Genomic DNA, 16948 nt, shown 5'->3' on the forward strand with positions numbered 1-16948 from the left:
CGTTTAATCAGCTTCTTGATATGCGACACCTGTCAGGTGGATGGATTATCTTGGCAAAGGAGAAATTCTCACTAATATGGATGTTTACAAATTTGGGCACAACATTTTTGAGAAATAAGCTTTTTTTGCATGTGGAACATTTCTGGGTTCTTTTATTTCATCTCACGGGACCAACACTACATGTTGCGTTGATATTTTTGTTCCGTTTTTTAATATAGTTACAACCTTCTCTTTCTGTCTGTTGTAACGCATATTGCAGTTGCACAAGCAAAACACATTCCTTACACGGGACAAAAACAATCAGCGTTTTGTCTGATGATGTAGGCTAATCTTTATAGTTGTTACCAAATCGTAGTTATCGTAGCCCAGTGCCATATTTATGCCATATACGCTGATATCATGGCAGAGAAAATAACTAACACAGCAGCTAAGAACATGTATTCAATAGATTGCCTGTTTGACTCGTGCTTATGTTTGCAATGCTGAGAACTGTTTGTATAAACATGTTGATAATGTATGTTGTGTAAAACATGTGAATAACTTATCCCCTCATGAAAAAAAGAACATGAAATCGTTCTTATGCTTAATGAGGCATGGAATGCAATAGGTAAGAACAGTTTTGTGAACAACATCAAGTTTGTTGGAAATCGCACTTTTGCTTAGTAGCTTACTGAGGCAAGGCAATAGTTCGAACAGTTTTGTACAACATGAAGTTCTGTGATGAGACAAAGGCAATCAAGTACGTGGGCGGCAGCGGAGCACTAAGTGCAGCAGCTACGTAAAAACAAAAAGCATGCACATGCGCAGAAATCGCGTTTGCAAATGAACATACAAAACTCCTTATCCTGCCACTCCGTCAGGCTTTTGTTTTGTTCTCCAGACGTTGATGCCTGGAGAGGTCGCATGCGCGGTGGATGAAGGAAAGAAAATGGAAAGGCACTAGGGCAAATCTTGGACGGAACCGACTCGGGAAAGGAGCGTAGCCCAACTTTATACGATGAACTACACCGTAATTTCAATGAAACAGAAATAACTTTTTATTTATTTTTTACTTCATAATGATAGGCTATTATATAGGCCTACATACTGCTGGGTTGTCGGTTTAGGAGCTCAATTCTGCCGATTGGTCGTGCACCTATGAAAGAGGTAAGTTTTCAGTGTGTTGACAAATGGGGTTCAGCTCACACAACTTTTTTCTCATATTATTTCTCAATTTCCATGCTAGCAAGCCTGTCCGCCAGTCTAAAAGTGCAAGTTTGGACAGTAATAGGTCCTACTGTATTTGTTTGCCAGTATTGTCCCTGACAATCCTCCATGTATCCCCCTCTGAGTCAATGAAAACTGAATATTTCCTCCGTTACTGTCGAGACACTTACGAAATGGCGTGAAAGTGTGTTTATATATTTTCCATATAAAAAATGGCTTGTGGAAGCTGTAGGTTAGGACACAGTGGCGCGAGGCCGAGCAAGCCCCCCTCCCCCAGCTAATCTCATGCTATTTTGAAAGCGAATTTCACGCTATTCTACACATTTTGCAATGAGGCGGAGAATGAATTTAGCCGTTTTAAAGCTAATTTCCTGTAATATGAAAACAGCTAGGATGTGGTTATTCACCACCTATTGCCTGCTGTTTTAGCTTCGATAGAGAGATACAATGTAGTGAGCGCTGAGACACTTCGGTCAGGGATAGAGATATTGTAACTGTAAATTGAACAGTGGCCAACTTCATGTGCTCAATTACAGTGCCTTGGAAAAGCGTTCAGACCTTTTGGATGTCTTTACATTTGATTGTTGCAAAGTGGAATTAAAATGTATTTAATTGTCAACAATCTACACAAAATACTCTATTGTAAAAGTGGAATGTCAACCATAAAAATGGTTGACATTATTTTTTATTAATGACTAAACCTTCCTCTGTCCCCCATACATGCAACATATGTAATGTCACTCAGTCAATTATTGAATTCCAAGCACAAATTTGACTACAAAGACCAGGGAGCTTTTCGAAAGCTTCATAAAGAAGGGAAGTGATTGGTAGATGGCTAACAATAACAGATCAGACATTGAATATATCTTTAAGCATGGTCAGTTAAATAATTATGCTGTGGATTAAGGCTGGACGATATGGCCAAAAAGTCATATCCCGATATAGGTCATTTCATATCCCCATAATGATACATATCACGATATAGCACATTTTCTGTAAATTCAATTAATAAATAGTTTATATAAAATGACCACATGTAAAGGCCTTTTTCTTATTACATGTTGAATTATACTCAACAAATAAAAGGTACTTACTCATTTGATTATTTCTTTTTTATTTAGAACCTTTGGGCAAATTTTCAATTAAGCATGTAACAAAATCTAAAATATTAATGTATAAAAGGTAAATAGAAAACACTTCAACTATAGTTGCAAACAAAATAAATATAGGCCTAAAATATATATTTTTGGGGTCTTGCCTGTTTTGCATGTTATTTTGGCATTAAAACATCATACAGTTGAAGTCAGAAGTCTACATACACCTTAACCAAATACATTTAAACTCAGTTTTTCACAATTCCTGACATTTATTCCTAGTAAAAATTCCCTATCTTATGTCAGTTTGGATCACCACTTTATTTTAAGAATGTGAAATGTCAGAATAATAGTAGAGAGAATGATTTATTTCAGCTTTTATTTCTTTCATCACATTCCCAGTGGGTCAGAAGTTTACATACACTCAATTGGTATGTGGTAGCTTTTCCTTTAAATTGTTTAACTTGGGTCAAATGTTTCGGGAAACATTCCACAAGTTTCCCACAATAAGTTGGGTGAATCTTAGCCCATTCCTCCTGACAGAGCTGGTGTAACTGAGTCAGGTTTGTAGGCCTCCTTGCTTGCACACTCTTTTTCAGTTCGGCCCACAAATGTTCTGTAGGATTGAGGTCAGGGCTTTGTGATGGCCACCCCAATACCTTGACTTTGTTGTCGTTAAGTCATTTTGCCACAACTTTGGAAGTATGCTTGGGGTCATTATCCATTTGGAAGACCCATTTGCGACCAAGCTTTAACTTCCTGACTGATGTCTTGGGACGTTGCTTCAATATATCCACATACATTTCCTCCCTCATGATGCCATCTACTTTGTGAGGTGCACCAGTACCTTCTGCAGCAAAGCACCCCCACAACATGATGCTGCCACCCCCATGCTTCACGGTTGGGATGGTGTTCTTCGGCTTGCAAGCGTCCCTCTTTTTCCTCCAAACATAACGATGGGCATTATGGCCAAATAGTTTATATTTTTGTTTCATCAGACATTTTTGTTTCTTCCTTGCTGAGAGGCCTTTCAGATTATGTCAATATAGGACTCGTTTTACTGTGGATATAAATACTTTTATACCCGTTTCCTCCAGCATCTTCACAAGGTCCTTTGCTGCTGTTCTGGGATTGATTTGCACTTTTCGCACCAAAGTAGGTTGATCTCTAGGAGACAGAACGCGTCTCCTTCCTGAGCGGTATGACGGCTGCGTCGTCCAATGGTGTTTATGCTTGCGTACTATTGTTTGTGCAGATGAATGTGGTACCTTCAGGCATTTGGAAATTGCTCCCAAGGATGAACCAGACTTGTGGAGGTCTACAATGTTTCTTCTGAGGTCTTGGCTGGTTTCTTTTGATTTTCCCATGATGTTAAGCAAAGAGGTACTGAGTTTGAAGGTAGGCCTTGAAGTACACCTCCAATTGACTCAAATTGTCAATTAGCCTATCATAAGCTTCTAAAGCCATGACATTTCTGGAATTTTCCAAGCTGTTTAAAGGCATAGTCAACTTAGTGTATGTTAACTTCTGACCCACTGGAATTGTGATACAGTGAATTATAAGTGAAATAATCTGTCTGTAAACAATTGTTGGAAAAATGACTTGTAATGCGCAAAGTAGATGTCCTAATCAACTTGCCAAAACTATAGTTTAACAAGAAATGTGTGTAGTGGTTGTAAAATGAGTTTTAATGACTCCAACATAAGTGTATGTAAACTTCCGACTTCAACTGTATATCAATTTGCATTTGGTACTTTGGGTCGAGTGTTAGCACCAACTCATGAAATCCCTGTTTCTCGAACGTGTAAATTGGGGCCATGTCTTTGCAGATGTAAGTTGTAAAGGCAGCTGTTATCTCTTTCCATCTTTGTGATTCTTTGCCATATGGTGTGCCGCAGGCAAAAGCCTCTTGCAATGTCTGAGTTGGGGGTTTGTATTGAGCACTCAACTGTATTTTTTGGGGTCTCATCTGTAGAATCTCTACATATTTTTTCACATGATTCTTGCGTAGGTGGGAAAAGAGGTTAGTGGTGTTTGAGCCTCTTGTCGGGACCGGCCTGCGGCGTATTTTGCAGAGGACTATTTTCTGGTCCCTGTCAGACTTTTCATACCCAAACCACGTCCATGCGACGGAAGTAGCCCCTCTTTTAGGTACGAGCTCCACGTCTCTGTGCTCTGTGTCACTTTCACTCTCCTCCTTTTTAGTTTTTTTTTGTTGCAAATTGCCATGTGGAAGAACAAAGTGTTCGAAATAAGCGATAGAGCATAATATGAAACAATAGACGTTTTTCTATCATCACACGATATATACTGCTCAAAAAAATAAAGGGAACACTTAAACAACACAATGTAACTCCAAGTCAATCACACTTCTGTGAAATCAAACTGTCCACTTAGGAAGCAACACTGATTGACAATACATTTCACATGCTGTTGTGCAAATGGAATAGACAACAGGTGGAAATTATAGGCAATAAGCAAGACACCCCCAATAAAGGAGTGGTTCTGCAGGTGGAGACCACAGACCACTTCTCAGTTCCTATGCTTCCTGGCTGATGTTTTGGTCACTTTTGAATGCTGGCGGTGCTTTCACTCTAGTGGTAGCATGAGATGGAGTCTACAACCCACACAAGTGGCTCAGGTAGTGCAGCTCATCCAGGATGGCACATCAATGTGAGCTGTGGCAAGAAGGTTTGCTGTGTCTGTCAGCGTAGTGTCCAGAGCATGGAGGCGCTACCAGGAGACAGGCCAGTACATCAGGAGACGTGGAGGAGGCCGTAGGAGGGCAACAACCCAGCAGCAGGACCGCTACCTCCGCCTTTGTGCAAGGAGGAGCAGAAGGAGCACTGCCAGAGCCCTGCAAAATGACCTCCAGCAGGCCACAAATGTGCATGTGTCTGCTCAAACGGTCAGAAACAGACTCCATGAGGGTGGTATGAGGGCCCGACGTCCACAGGTGGGGGTTGTGCTTACAGCCCAACACCGTGCAGGATGTTTGGCATTTGCCAGAGAACACCAAGATTGGCAAGTTCGCCACTGGCACCCTGTGCTCTTCACAGATGAAAGCAGGTTCACACTGAGCACGTGACAGAGTCTGGAGACGCCGTGGAGAACGTTCTGCTGCCTGCAACATCCTCCAGCATGACCGTTTTGGCGGTGGGTCAGTCATGGTGTGGGGTGGCATTTCTTTGGGAGGCCGCACAGCCCTCCATGTGCACGCCAGAGGTAGCCTGACTGCCATTAGGTACCGAGATGAGATCCTCAGACCCCTTGTGAGACCATATGCTGGTGCGTTTGGCCCTGGGTTCCTCCTAATGCAAGACAATGCTATACCTCATGTGGCTGGAGTGTGTCAGCAGTTCCTGCAAGAGGAAGGCATTGATGCTGTGGACTGGCCCGCCCGTTCCCCAGACCTGAATCCAATTGAGCACATCTGGGACATCATGTCTCGCTCCATCCACCAATGCCACGTTGCACCACAGACTGTCCAGGAGTTGGCGGATGCTTTAGTCCAGGTCTGGGAGGAGATCCCTCAGGAGACCATCCGCCACCTCATCAGGAGCATGCCTAGGCATTGTAGGGAGGTCATACAGGCACGTGGAGGCCACACACACTACTGAGCCTCATTTTGACTTGTTTTAAGGACATTACATCAAAGTTTGATCAGCCTGTAGTGTGGTTTTCCACTTTAATTTTGAGTGTGACTCCAAATCCAGACCTCCATGGGTTGATAAATTGGATTTCCATTGATTATTTTTGTGTGATTTTGTTGTCAGCACATTCAACTATGTAAAGAAAAAAGTATTTAATAAGATTATTTCTTTCATTCAGATCTAGGATGTGTTGTTAAAGTGTTCCCTTTATTTTTTTGAGCAGTGTATATCGTCGTATCGCCCAGCCCTACTGTGGATGATTTATTAAACCACCCAGACACATCAAAGATAGTCATCCCTATGAAACAGGTATGAAACTGCTCAGGGATATTACTCCAAAACATGCATCTTGATTGCACCAAGGCACTAAAGTAATACTGCAAATGAATACACTTTTTGGCCTAAATGCAAAGCCTTATGTTTGGGGCAAACACAATACATCACTGCCCTCTTTTTTTACATTTTTTTTTATTGTTATTTTTTAGCATGCTTGAGATCGGCAAATACTGTGGTGTTTTTTAGTATAAAAAGAAACAGGATAGAGCTAAACACAGGTGAAATCCTAGAAAACCATTCCTCTGGGAGAGGAATTAATCTCTCAGCAGGACAATAACTTACAACACAAGTCCAAATCTACACTGGAGTTGCTTACAAGAAGACTGTGAATGTTCCTGAGGGACCAAGGTACAGTTCTGACTTAAATCTGCTTGAAAAGTTATGGAAAGACTTGAACATTGCTGTCTAGCCATGTTCCCCCAACATAATGACAGAGCTTGACTTTAAATAAAAAAAATTGTAATGAGCAAATATTGCACAATCCAGGTGTGTAAAGCTCTTATAGACTTACTCAAAAACACTCACAGCTGTAAAAGGTGTGTCTAACATGTATTCACTCAGGGAGCTGAATACTTATGCAACAACTATATTTTAGATATTTAATTTTTATGAATCTTTGAAAAATTAAATTTTTTCTTCCACTCTGACATTAGAGTATCTTCTGTAGATTGTTGACAAAAAAAAAGACAATTAAATCTATTTGAATCCCACTTTAACACAATAAAATGTGAAGAAGTATGAATACGTTTGCAATGCTGTGCAATTCAGGAGTATGGACTGTCATTAATGTGCTACAGTATAGGCCCTAAGCAAAGTTCAAAACGCTTGCCTAGCAAGGCAACGGGAATATTGTGTGAGTTGTTAAGCAAGGTGTGCTGCAATCAACAAGTGTAAACTGTACATTGGAATATTGACGTAAGCCTACTGTAGTGGGCCTGATAAGATATATGAAGACATAGCCCTCAGAAGGCTATAACCAACTTTTACTAATCATATAAATCGAATATAGATATTGTGTGTACTTATCCCAATTTACGCTCTTATCACCCTCTAAATTGCCCCTAAGTGATCAGTGGTGTGTTATTTCACCCTGTGAATTCAGAGAAAGTATGGAGAATACAAAGGAGTTCTACAGGTGGAACAAAGCTCATTGTGACTCAGTACTGGGAGGTTAGCTTTCTGTTCAGCTGGGTGAGTCATAAGAGGGAGTCACAGGTAAGTCCTTCAGTTGAATGTGTGATCTAAGGAGCGGTTCAATTTTTACAGAGGTCTTTTTTTTCTTTTTTTTAAGTAGTCCAGAGTTGGTAGCTGTCACCCTATAGATTTCCAAAGTAGACTGAAAACCTGTTTTCATTATTTTTCCACAGTCTTCTCAAACCTCTCACATTCTCTGCAAAAGAGTTACCTTTTTTTTTGACAATTACATACTTGCCAAGGTGCCAGTTTTCCAGTCTGCTCTAAAATATGTTAATATGCTTAAGCTTAGCTTTGGGGGAAAAACAGACTGGTGTTGTTTTGTAGAACTTCCGTCACCGGTTAGGAATTTAAGAAGTGTGCTAAGACTGGCTGTTCATTACTTAGAAAATAGTTTTTTTACCCTCTCTCCTTTAGAGACTAGCAGGTTCCCTGTGTTCAAAGCTCCCTGCATGGGCAATTTGTTTTAAATCATGTGTTGTCAAGGTTACAGTGTAGCTTAGGAGCAGATTGTGTGAGCCAAAGTGTGTGCTCTCGGGTTTCCTCAGTTGGCCAATGGCAAGGCAAGCTACGTAACGTTTCAAATATTGGAATGCACTGAACATTTTACAAAAACAAAAAGGTTGCTAACATAATTACGGTTTCCTTTGTATCTGCACAGAGACTTTGCATCTGCAGTTTTTCCAGCAAATGTTTTTTTGTCAATTGTTCAAAGTAGTCATTGTGCATAGAGTTGTATGTTTTTTGTTTTGGCATACATTTTTAAAGTGAAAAATGTGAGTCTGTGTAAATCCATTAACGTGGAATTGCCCAACTGCATAACATAGCCAGCTGTCTCTACGCATTGTTCCTGTCACTGTTGGACTGTTGCCCTATAACATTCTGACATATCTGCCCCTGGAACAGTTATTAGTGGTTATCTGCTCCCCCAAAACAGGCCACATAAAAAGGCACACTCAGCCTGATAGAGGCACACTCAGCCCCATATTACCCTCTAAGACAGTATTTATCCCCATCACCATAGTGTAACTGGCTGTAGCTTTCTTTCCCTTGTCTAGCACTCTCCCCCCCCCCCCCCCCTCCCCATCAGTCTGCTGTGGTTGTGCAGACTGATGGGGAGACTCCAACCACAGAAACCCCAAGATATACTTTACAAAACACACGCTTTATGGGAGACTCGGTCAAAAGTTGGAGTTTCTCAAGTTAGGATTCAGCCCTGAGAGAGGAAGAACGTTTCAACTTCTGAAAATAGTAGCCATAAATGCTGTCATACGGAGTTTGGTTTAAAGCCTACCATAACAAGCCGTGACAACACTCACAGCTCATTAACCTGTGGTCTTTCACCTCACCCATCTGTCCACTTGCCCCAACTAAGTATTACTGTAGATGTGCAGGAAATCTGTTGCTATCAGAGCAAGAAAACCAATCTGTTCACATTAGTTTGGGGTGTGGGTTGTTGGGGTGTGGGAAGAAGAGAGGGGTGGAGGGAGTTGGGTCTGGAGCTGAGATTTTAGGGTGTTGCATGGGATGCTTTGATAGCTGAAAGTGTCATCAGAACTTTAGAACGGGGGGGGGGGGGGGGGGGGGGGGGGCTCTTCCCGATCAGTAAAAATGCTAAGCTTTTGCATCTACTCTTTCAGCTTCTGAAGGAAAAGACTACTCTGTTGAATTTCAGTGATGAGTGGAGAATGGTGCTCGTCTAGTTAGGTCAACGCTGAATCAGTGTCTGCAAGTTCACATAATGATAGTATTCTACTTAACAGAACCGAATTAAATGGCATAGTATAACGTTACTGTAATTTCTCATGTGTCAAACTCAACAGCTCGCACCACTAGACAAAATGTGTTTTGATTGAAAGAAAACAGTTATGCTACAGTCTGTTAACACCATCTGCTCTAAAAGTGTGTGTGTGATTCCTGTGAATCTCTTTGGCTGTGACCTCCCATGCAAGTAGGTACGCACCCAAACCAAGTGATAAGATGCTGAATGCAACTTTTTGAGGGAGATGCATTTGGCTAAAAGCTTTGACAACCCAACACACAGTAATTATCAAACAGTTCCACATAGTTTCTTTATTTCTGTTTTTATTTATAGAGTACATCATATAGATTTAATGCTGAAGCACAGTGGTATTCAACTGAGGATCCACTCGGGTACTGCAGGGGTGTGCAAATATATGCAGTACCAGTCAAAGGTTTGGGGACACTTATTCATTCAAGGGTTTTTCTATATTTTTACTATTTTCTACATTGTAGAATAATAGTGAAGACATTAAAACTATGAAATAACACATGGAATCATGTAGTAACTAAAAAAGTGTTGAACAAATCAAAATATATTTTAGATTCTTCAAAGTAGCCACCCTTTGCCTTGACAGCTTTGCACACTCTTGGCATTCCCTCAACCAGCTAGTCACCTGGAATGCTTTTCCAACAGTCTTCTTGGTAAGCAACTCCAGTGTAGATGTGGCTTTGTGTTTTAGGTTATTGTCCTGCTGAAAGATGAATTCATCTCCCAGTGTCCTGTGGAAAGCAGACTGAACCAGGTTTTCCTCTAGGATTTTGCCTGTGCTTAGCTCCATTTGGTTTATTTTTTTTATCCTGAAAAACTCCCCAGTCCTTAAGGATTACAAGCATACCCATAACATGGGTGGTAGGTAGCCTAGGAGTTGGGCCAGTAACCCGAAAGGTTGCTGGTTCGAATCCCCCAAGCCGTATAGGTTAAACATTTGTCTGTGCCCTTGCTCCTGTAAGTCGCTCTGGATAAGAGCGTCTGCTAAATTACAAAAAATTTTAAAAAATGATGCAGCCACCACTATGCTTGAAAATATGGAGAGTGGTACTCAGTAATGTGTTGTATTGGATATGCCCAAACATAATACTTCGTATTCAGAATAAAAAGTGAATTGCTTTGCCGCATTTTTTGCTGTTTTACTTTAGTACCATATTACAAACATGATGCATGTTTTGGAATATGTATTTTTATTCTGTACAGGTTTCCTTTTCACTCTGTCAATAGGATTAGAATTGTGGAGTAACAACTGTTGTTGATCCATCCTTCCGTTAGCCTCATGGTGAAATCCCTGAATGGTTTCCTTCCTCTCCTGCAACTGTATTGATACACCATCCAAAGTGTAATCAGTCCATTTAATTCATTTGTAAAAAAAAATGGACAAAAGTTATTCCACTTTGATATTATCGGGTATTGTGTGTAGGCTATAGTGACCAAAAAATCTAAATTAAATCCATTTTAAATTCAGGCTGTAATTCAACAAAATGTGGAAGAATTCAAGGGGTGTGAAATATTTCTGCAGGCACTGTACATCTCAATGATAAAAAGACAGCACCAAGACACACTATCACATTATCAACCATATTGCTAACGTGTTGTTCATTATCCCATTTTCGTATTCTTCCTAAATATTTTACATGAAATATTTAACTTGTTCGGTCACAATTACTTCAAAAATAAAAATAAGCTCATAACATAATGGTACAGTCAACACAAGGTATAATCAAAAGACAATATTTTCAAATGTTTAACACATATGCAATGTCCGTTTATAGATTTACACAATATATATTTAATGTTGTAGAATTGAGACAGAACTAAACCAAAGCAGTGAAAACACAAATACATCTCAGTGATAAAGGAAAGGCACAGCACCAACTGTGTGCATTTGCTTTTGTGCTGCGAGTCTTTTCTTTATCATTGAGATGTCTGTTTTGGTTGAGTTCTGTCTCCAGGTTAGGTTATGACTAGTCTTGGTAATCCTCGACCTTGGAGCAACAGCACAAGGTCTGGAGAAGATGTCTGATTCTCTTGGGAGGCTTCAAACGACTTGCTACCAATTTTGTGTCTGGTGGTAGGCTAATGTTTACACCAGGACATGAACTGAAAGTCTCTGGACTGATTTCCTGCGTGAGTGTCATTTCCGCCTCCGGTCCAGCCGATGCAATGGATACATTATGGTAGGCAACCCGTCTGGTCAGTTTATGACTGGCAGAAAAATGAAGGGGTTGATGGCCTCCCCTTTAATTGTGGTGCTTACTTTTCCCGTCAAGGTAGGCATACTCTTAAAGAAAATGGAAGGATGAACTTCTTGATTTAAAAAGCCTTTGTCTTGGGATTTCTGTAGAAAGCATTCTTTTAAAAAAAGCATATTTATACTGAAATGCCAAGACAATAAAGGCTTAGCGAAAATGATAAACAAAGCCATAAATGGATAAATGGGGGGGACACATGTAATATTACAACAGTAAAACATTGAATCCAGTGACAGCCAGGAGAAAAGGTAGAGGAATCACATGGTAGGACATCAGAGTGGATGGAGAATGGATGGATCCCTGAGTATGGTGGTTGGATCGCAGGGGAAGCAGCCAGGTGGGTGGACTGGTGGTTGGATCCCTGACTGGGTGGCCCCACAAGCGGGGGATAGTGAGACAGGAAGGGTGTTATGGAAGCAAATGAAAAAGACTAAACAAAATAGATAAAACAAAGATGCACATTCTGACCGAGTGACAGCAAACTCATCTGCCTGTTTTAACAACACTCATACTCTAGACTCTTGATCTGCAGATTTTGTGCTTTCTACAAACGTGTGCAGATATTTTTAAGGCATTTTAAAATACGTACGTTTTTCAGATGATGAGTATTATCCGATCCGACTATCAACTGTCAATTTACGGATACGATTACGAGTATGGCCAGATCCGCACAACCCCATTACGGATCATATAGGCCAGCGGTTCCCAAACTTTTTAAAGTCCTCTACCCCTTCAAACACTCAACCTCCAGCTGCGTACCCCATCTAGCACCAGGGTCAGCGCACTCTCAAATGTTGTTTTTTGCCATCATTGCAAGCCTGCCACACAAGCTATACGATACATTTATTAAACATAAGAATGAGTGAGTTTTTGTCACAACCTGGCTTGTGGGAAGTGACAATGAGCTCTTATAGGACCAGGGCACTAATAATAATCAATCATTTTGCTCTTTATTTAACCATCTTACATATTCACAATTTTTGATTAACAAACAAGGTTTTATAACTCTCCACAGGTTAATGAGAAGGGTGTGCTTGAAAGGATGCTCATAACTCTGCAATGTTGGGTTGTATTGGAGAGTCTGTCTTAAATCATTTTCCACACACAGTCTATGCCTGTATTTAACTTTCATGCTAGTGAGGGCCAAGAATCAACACTCACATAGGTACTGTGGTTGCAAAGGGCATCAGTGTCTTAACAGCGCTATTTGCCAAGGCAGGATACTCTGAGTGTAGCCCAATCCAGAAATCTGGCGGTGGCTTCTGATTTTAAATAAAATTTTCACAGAACCGCTTGTTGAAATTTCAATGAGGCTCTCTTGTTCAGATATCGGTAAGTGGACTGGAGGCAGGGCATGAAAGGGATAACGAATCCAGTTGTTTGTGTCATCCGTTTTGGGAAAGTACCTGCGTAAATGCGCACCCAATTCACTCCGGTGCTTTGCTACATCACATTTGACATTGTCCGTAAGCTTGAGTTAATTTGCGCACACAAAATCATACAATGATGGAAAGACCTGTGTGTTGTCCTTGTTAATATAGATGGAGAAGAGCTCCAACTTCTTAATCATAGCCTCAATTTTGTCCCACACATTGAATATAAACTCAGCAAAAAAAGAAACGTCCTCACTGTCAACTGCGTTTATTTTCAGCAAACTTAACATGTGTAAATATTTGTATGAGCATAGCAAGATTCAACAACTGAGACATAAACTGAACAAGTTCCACAGACATGTGACTAACAGAAATGGAATAATGTGCCCCTGAACAAAGGGAGGGTCAAAAGTAACAGTATCTGAAGGAGGATGTCTTCCCTGTAACACACAGCGTTGAGGTTGCCTGCAGTGACAACAAGCTCAGTCCGATGATGCTGTGACACACCGCCCCAGACCATGACGGACCCTCCACCTCCAAATCGATCCCGCTCCAGAGTACAGGCCTTGGTGTAACTCTCATTCCTTCGACGATAAACGCAAATCCGACCATCACCTGTAGTGAGACAAAACCGCGACTCGTCAGTGAAGAGCACTTTTTGCCAGTCCTGTCTGGTCCAGCGATGGTGGGTTTGTGCCCATAGGCGACGTTGTTTCTGGTGAGGACCTGCCTTACAACAGGCTTACAAGCCCTCAGTCCAGCTTCTCGGCGTATTGCAGACAGTCTGAGCACTGATGGAGGGATTGTGCGTTCCTGGTGTAACTCAGGCAGGTGTTGTTGCCATCCTGTACCTGTCCCGCAGGTGTGATGTTCGGATGTACCGATCCTGTGCAGGTGTTACATGTGGTCTGCCACTGCGAGGACAATCAGCTGTCCGTCCTGTTTCCCTGTAGCACTGTCTTAGGCGTCTCACAGTACGGACATTGCAATTTATTGCCCTGGCCACATCTGCATGCCTCCTTGCAGCATGCCTAAGGCACGTTCACGCAGATGAGTAGGGATCCTGGGTATCTTTCTTTTGGTGTTTTTCAGAGTCAGGACACCAAAGAGGTCTTTCTACTAAGTTTTCTTAACTGTGGCCTTAATTGTCTACAGTCTGTAAGCTGTTAGTATCTTAACGACTGTTCCACAGGTGCATGTTCATTCATTGTTTATGGTTCATTGAACAAGCATGGGAAACAGTGTTTAAATAATTTACAATGAAGATCTTTGAAGTTATTTGGATTTTTACGAATGATCTTTGAAAGACAGGGTCCAGAAAAAGGGACGTTTCTTTTTTTGCTGAGTTTAGTTGCGGAGAGTCCCTGTAATTTTAGATTCAGATCATTCAGGCAAGAAAAATATCACCCAGATAGGCCAGTCGTGTGAGAAACTCATCATGCAAGCGGTCAGACAAGTGAAAATTATGGTCAGTAAAAATAACTTTAAGCTCATCTCTCAATTAAAAAACGTGTCAATACTTTGCCCCTTGATAGCCAGGACACTTATGTATGTTGTAAAAGCGTTACATGGTCGCTGCCCATATCATTGCATAATTCAGAAAATACGCGAGAGTTCAGGAGGCCTTGCTTTAACAAGGTTAACCATTTTCACTGTAGCGTCCAAAACGTCTTTCAATCTGTCAGGCATTCTCTTTGCAGCAAGAGCCTCTCGGTGGATGCTGCAGTGTACCCATGTGGCATCAGGAGCAACTGTGTGCACGCACGTTACCATTCAACTACAGTGGGGGGGGAAAGTATTTGATCCCCTGCTGATTTTGTAGGTTTGCCTACTGATAAAGAAAGGATTAGTCTAATTTTAATGGTAGGTTTATTTGAACAGTGAGAGACAGAATAACAACAACAATATCCAGAAAAACGCATGTCAAAAAGGTAATAAATTGATTTGCATTTTAATGAGGGAAATAAGTATTTGACCCCCTCTCAATCAGAAAGATTTCTGGCTCCCAGGTGTCTTTTATACAGGTAACGAGCTGAGATTAGGAGCACACTCTTAAAGGGAGTGCTCCTAATCTCAGTTTGTTACCTGTATAAAAGACACCTGTCCACAGAAGCAATCAATCAATCAGATTCCAAACTCTCCACCATGGCCAAGACCAAAGAGCTCTCCAAGGATGTCAGGGACAAGATTGTAGACCTACACAAGGCTGGAATGGGCTACAAGACCATCGCCAAGCAGCTTGGTGAGAAGGTGACAACAGTTGGTGCAATTATTCGCAAATGGAAGAAACACAAAAGAACTGTCAATATCCCTCGGCCTGGGGCTCCATGCAAGATCTCACCTCGTGGGGTTGCAATGATCATGAGAACGGTGAGGAATCAGCCCAGAACTACACGGGAGGATCTTGTCAATGATCTCAAGGCAGCTGGGACCATAGTCACCAAGAAAACAACTGGTAACACACTACGCCGTGAAGGACTGAAATCCTGCAGCGCCCGCAAGGTCCCCCTGCTCAAGAATACATATACATGCCCGTCTAAAATTAATCTGAATGATTCAGAGGACAACTGGTGAACGTGTTGTGGTCAGATGAGACCAAAATGGAGCTCTTTGGCATCAACTCAACTCGCCGTGTTTGGAGAAGGAGGAATGCTGCCTATGACCCCAAGAACACCATCTCCACCGTCAAACATGGAGGTGGAAACATTATGCTTTCGGGGTGTTTTTCTGCTAAAGGGACAGGACAACTTCACCGCGTCATTTGACGGGGCCATGTACTGTCAAATCTTGGGTGAGAACCTCCTTCCCTCAGCCAGGGCATTGAAAATGGGTCGTGGATGGGTATTCCAGCATGACAATGACCCAAAACACACGGCCAAGGCAACAAAGGAGTGGCTCAAGAAGAAGCACATCAAGGTCCTGGAGTGGCCTAGCCAGTCTCCAGACCTTAATCCCATAGAAAATCTGTGGAGGGAGCTGAAGGTTCGAGTTGCCAAACGTCAGCCTCGAAACCTTAATGACTTGGAGAAGATCTGCAAAGAGGAGTGGGACAAAATCCCTCTTGAGAAGTGTGCAAACCTGGTGTCCAACTACAAGAAACGTCTGACCTCTGTGATTGCCAACAAGGGTTTTTCCACCAAGTACTAAGTCATGTTTTGCAGAGGGGTCAAATACTTATTCCCTCATTAAAATGCAAATCATTTTATAACATTTTTGACATGCGTTTTTCTGGATTTTTGTTGTTGTTGTTATTCTGTCTCTCACTGTTCAAATAAACCTACCATTTAAATTATAGACTGATCATTTCTTTGTAAGTGGGCAAACGTACAAAATCAGCAGGGGATCAAATACTTTTTCCAGCCACTGTATGTCTCCCAGTCATGGATTTTGTGCCATCAGTGCAGATATCAGCACATCTTGACCACCAAAGTCCATTTGATGTCACAAAGCTGTCCAGTACTTTAAAAATAACCTCTTCTGCTGTTCTGGTTTCCAGTGGTTTGCAGAAGAGGATGTAGTCCTTTATTGACCCGCATAAACGTAACTGACATATACCGAGTCTGTTGACTCATCCAGCTGTAACGCATAGAATTCACTGGCTTGTATGTGAAGCAGTAATTGTTTCACTATCTCCTGCCATGTCATTGATGCATCGTGAAACAGTGTTGTTTGATGAAGGCATGGTCTCTCTAGTTTTTTTGGGGGCCTATTCCCCCAGCATTGTCACAGCCATATCTGCAGCAGCAGGAAGAATCAAGTCCTCCACAAGAGTATGGGGCTTGCCTGTCTTAGGTACTCGGTAGCTCACCATATAAGATGCTTCTAACCCCTTCTTATTAATGGTATCTGTTACTTTTATACATGTCTTACTACTCGAAAGTCATCTTAATTCTCGCTCAGAAAACTCCTGTGGCTTATTTTTCAAATTGGCATGTTTTGTTTATAAATGTCTGCGCAAGAGTGAAGGTTTCATCAAGTTGTGCTATAGTACTTCTGCACATATAACATACTGTGGCTGAGGAAAGGCACTACTCCCAATATAAGT

The 16948-nt window shown here is 41.5% G+C and overlaps 1 protein-coding gene across 1 annotated transcript in view; it reads left to right on the top strand.

Annotated features, from left to right (window-relative positions):
• The first annotated feature begins 607 nt into the window (after positions 1–607).
• Positions 608–16948, top strand: part of rin2a (Ras and Rab interactor 2a) — a 67722-nt gene continuing 51381 nt past the window's right edge. The window contains exon 1 of the mRNA XM_029752798.1: positions 608–1146. The gene's annotated coding sequence lies outside the window, so the exon portion shown is untranslated. The remainder of the gene's footprint in view (positions 1147–16948) is intronic.

This window comes from Salmo trutta, chromosome 5 (genome assembly GCF_901001165.1).
Source record: "Salmo trutta chromosome 5, fSalTru1.1, whole genome shotgun sequence".
NCBI classification, from domain to species: domain Eukaryota; kingdom Metazoa; phylum Chordata; class Actinopteri; order Salmoniformes; family Salmonidae; genus Salmo; species Salmo trutta.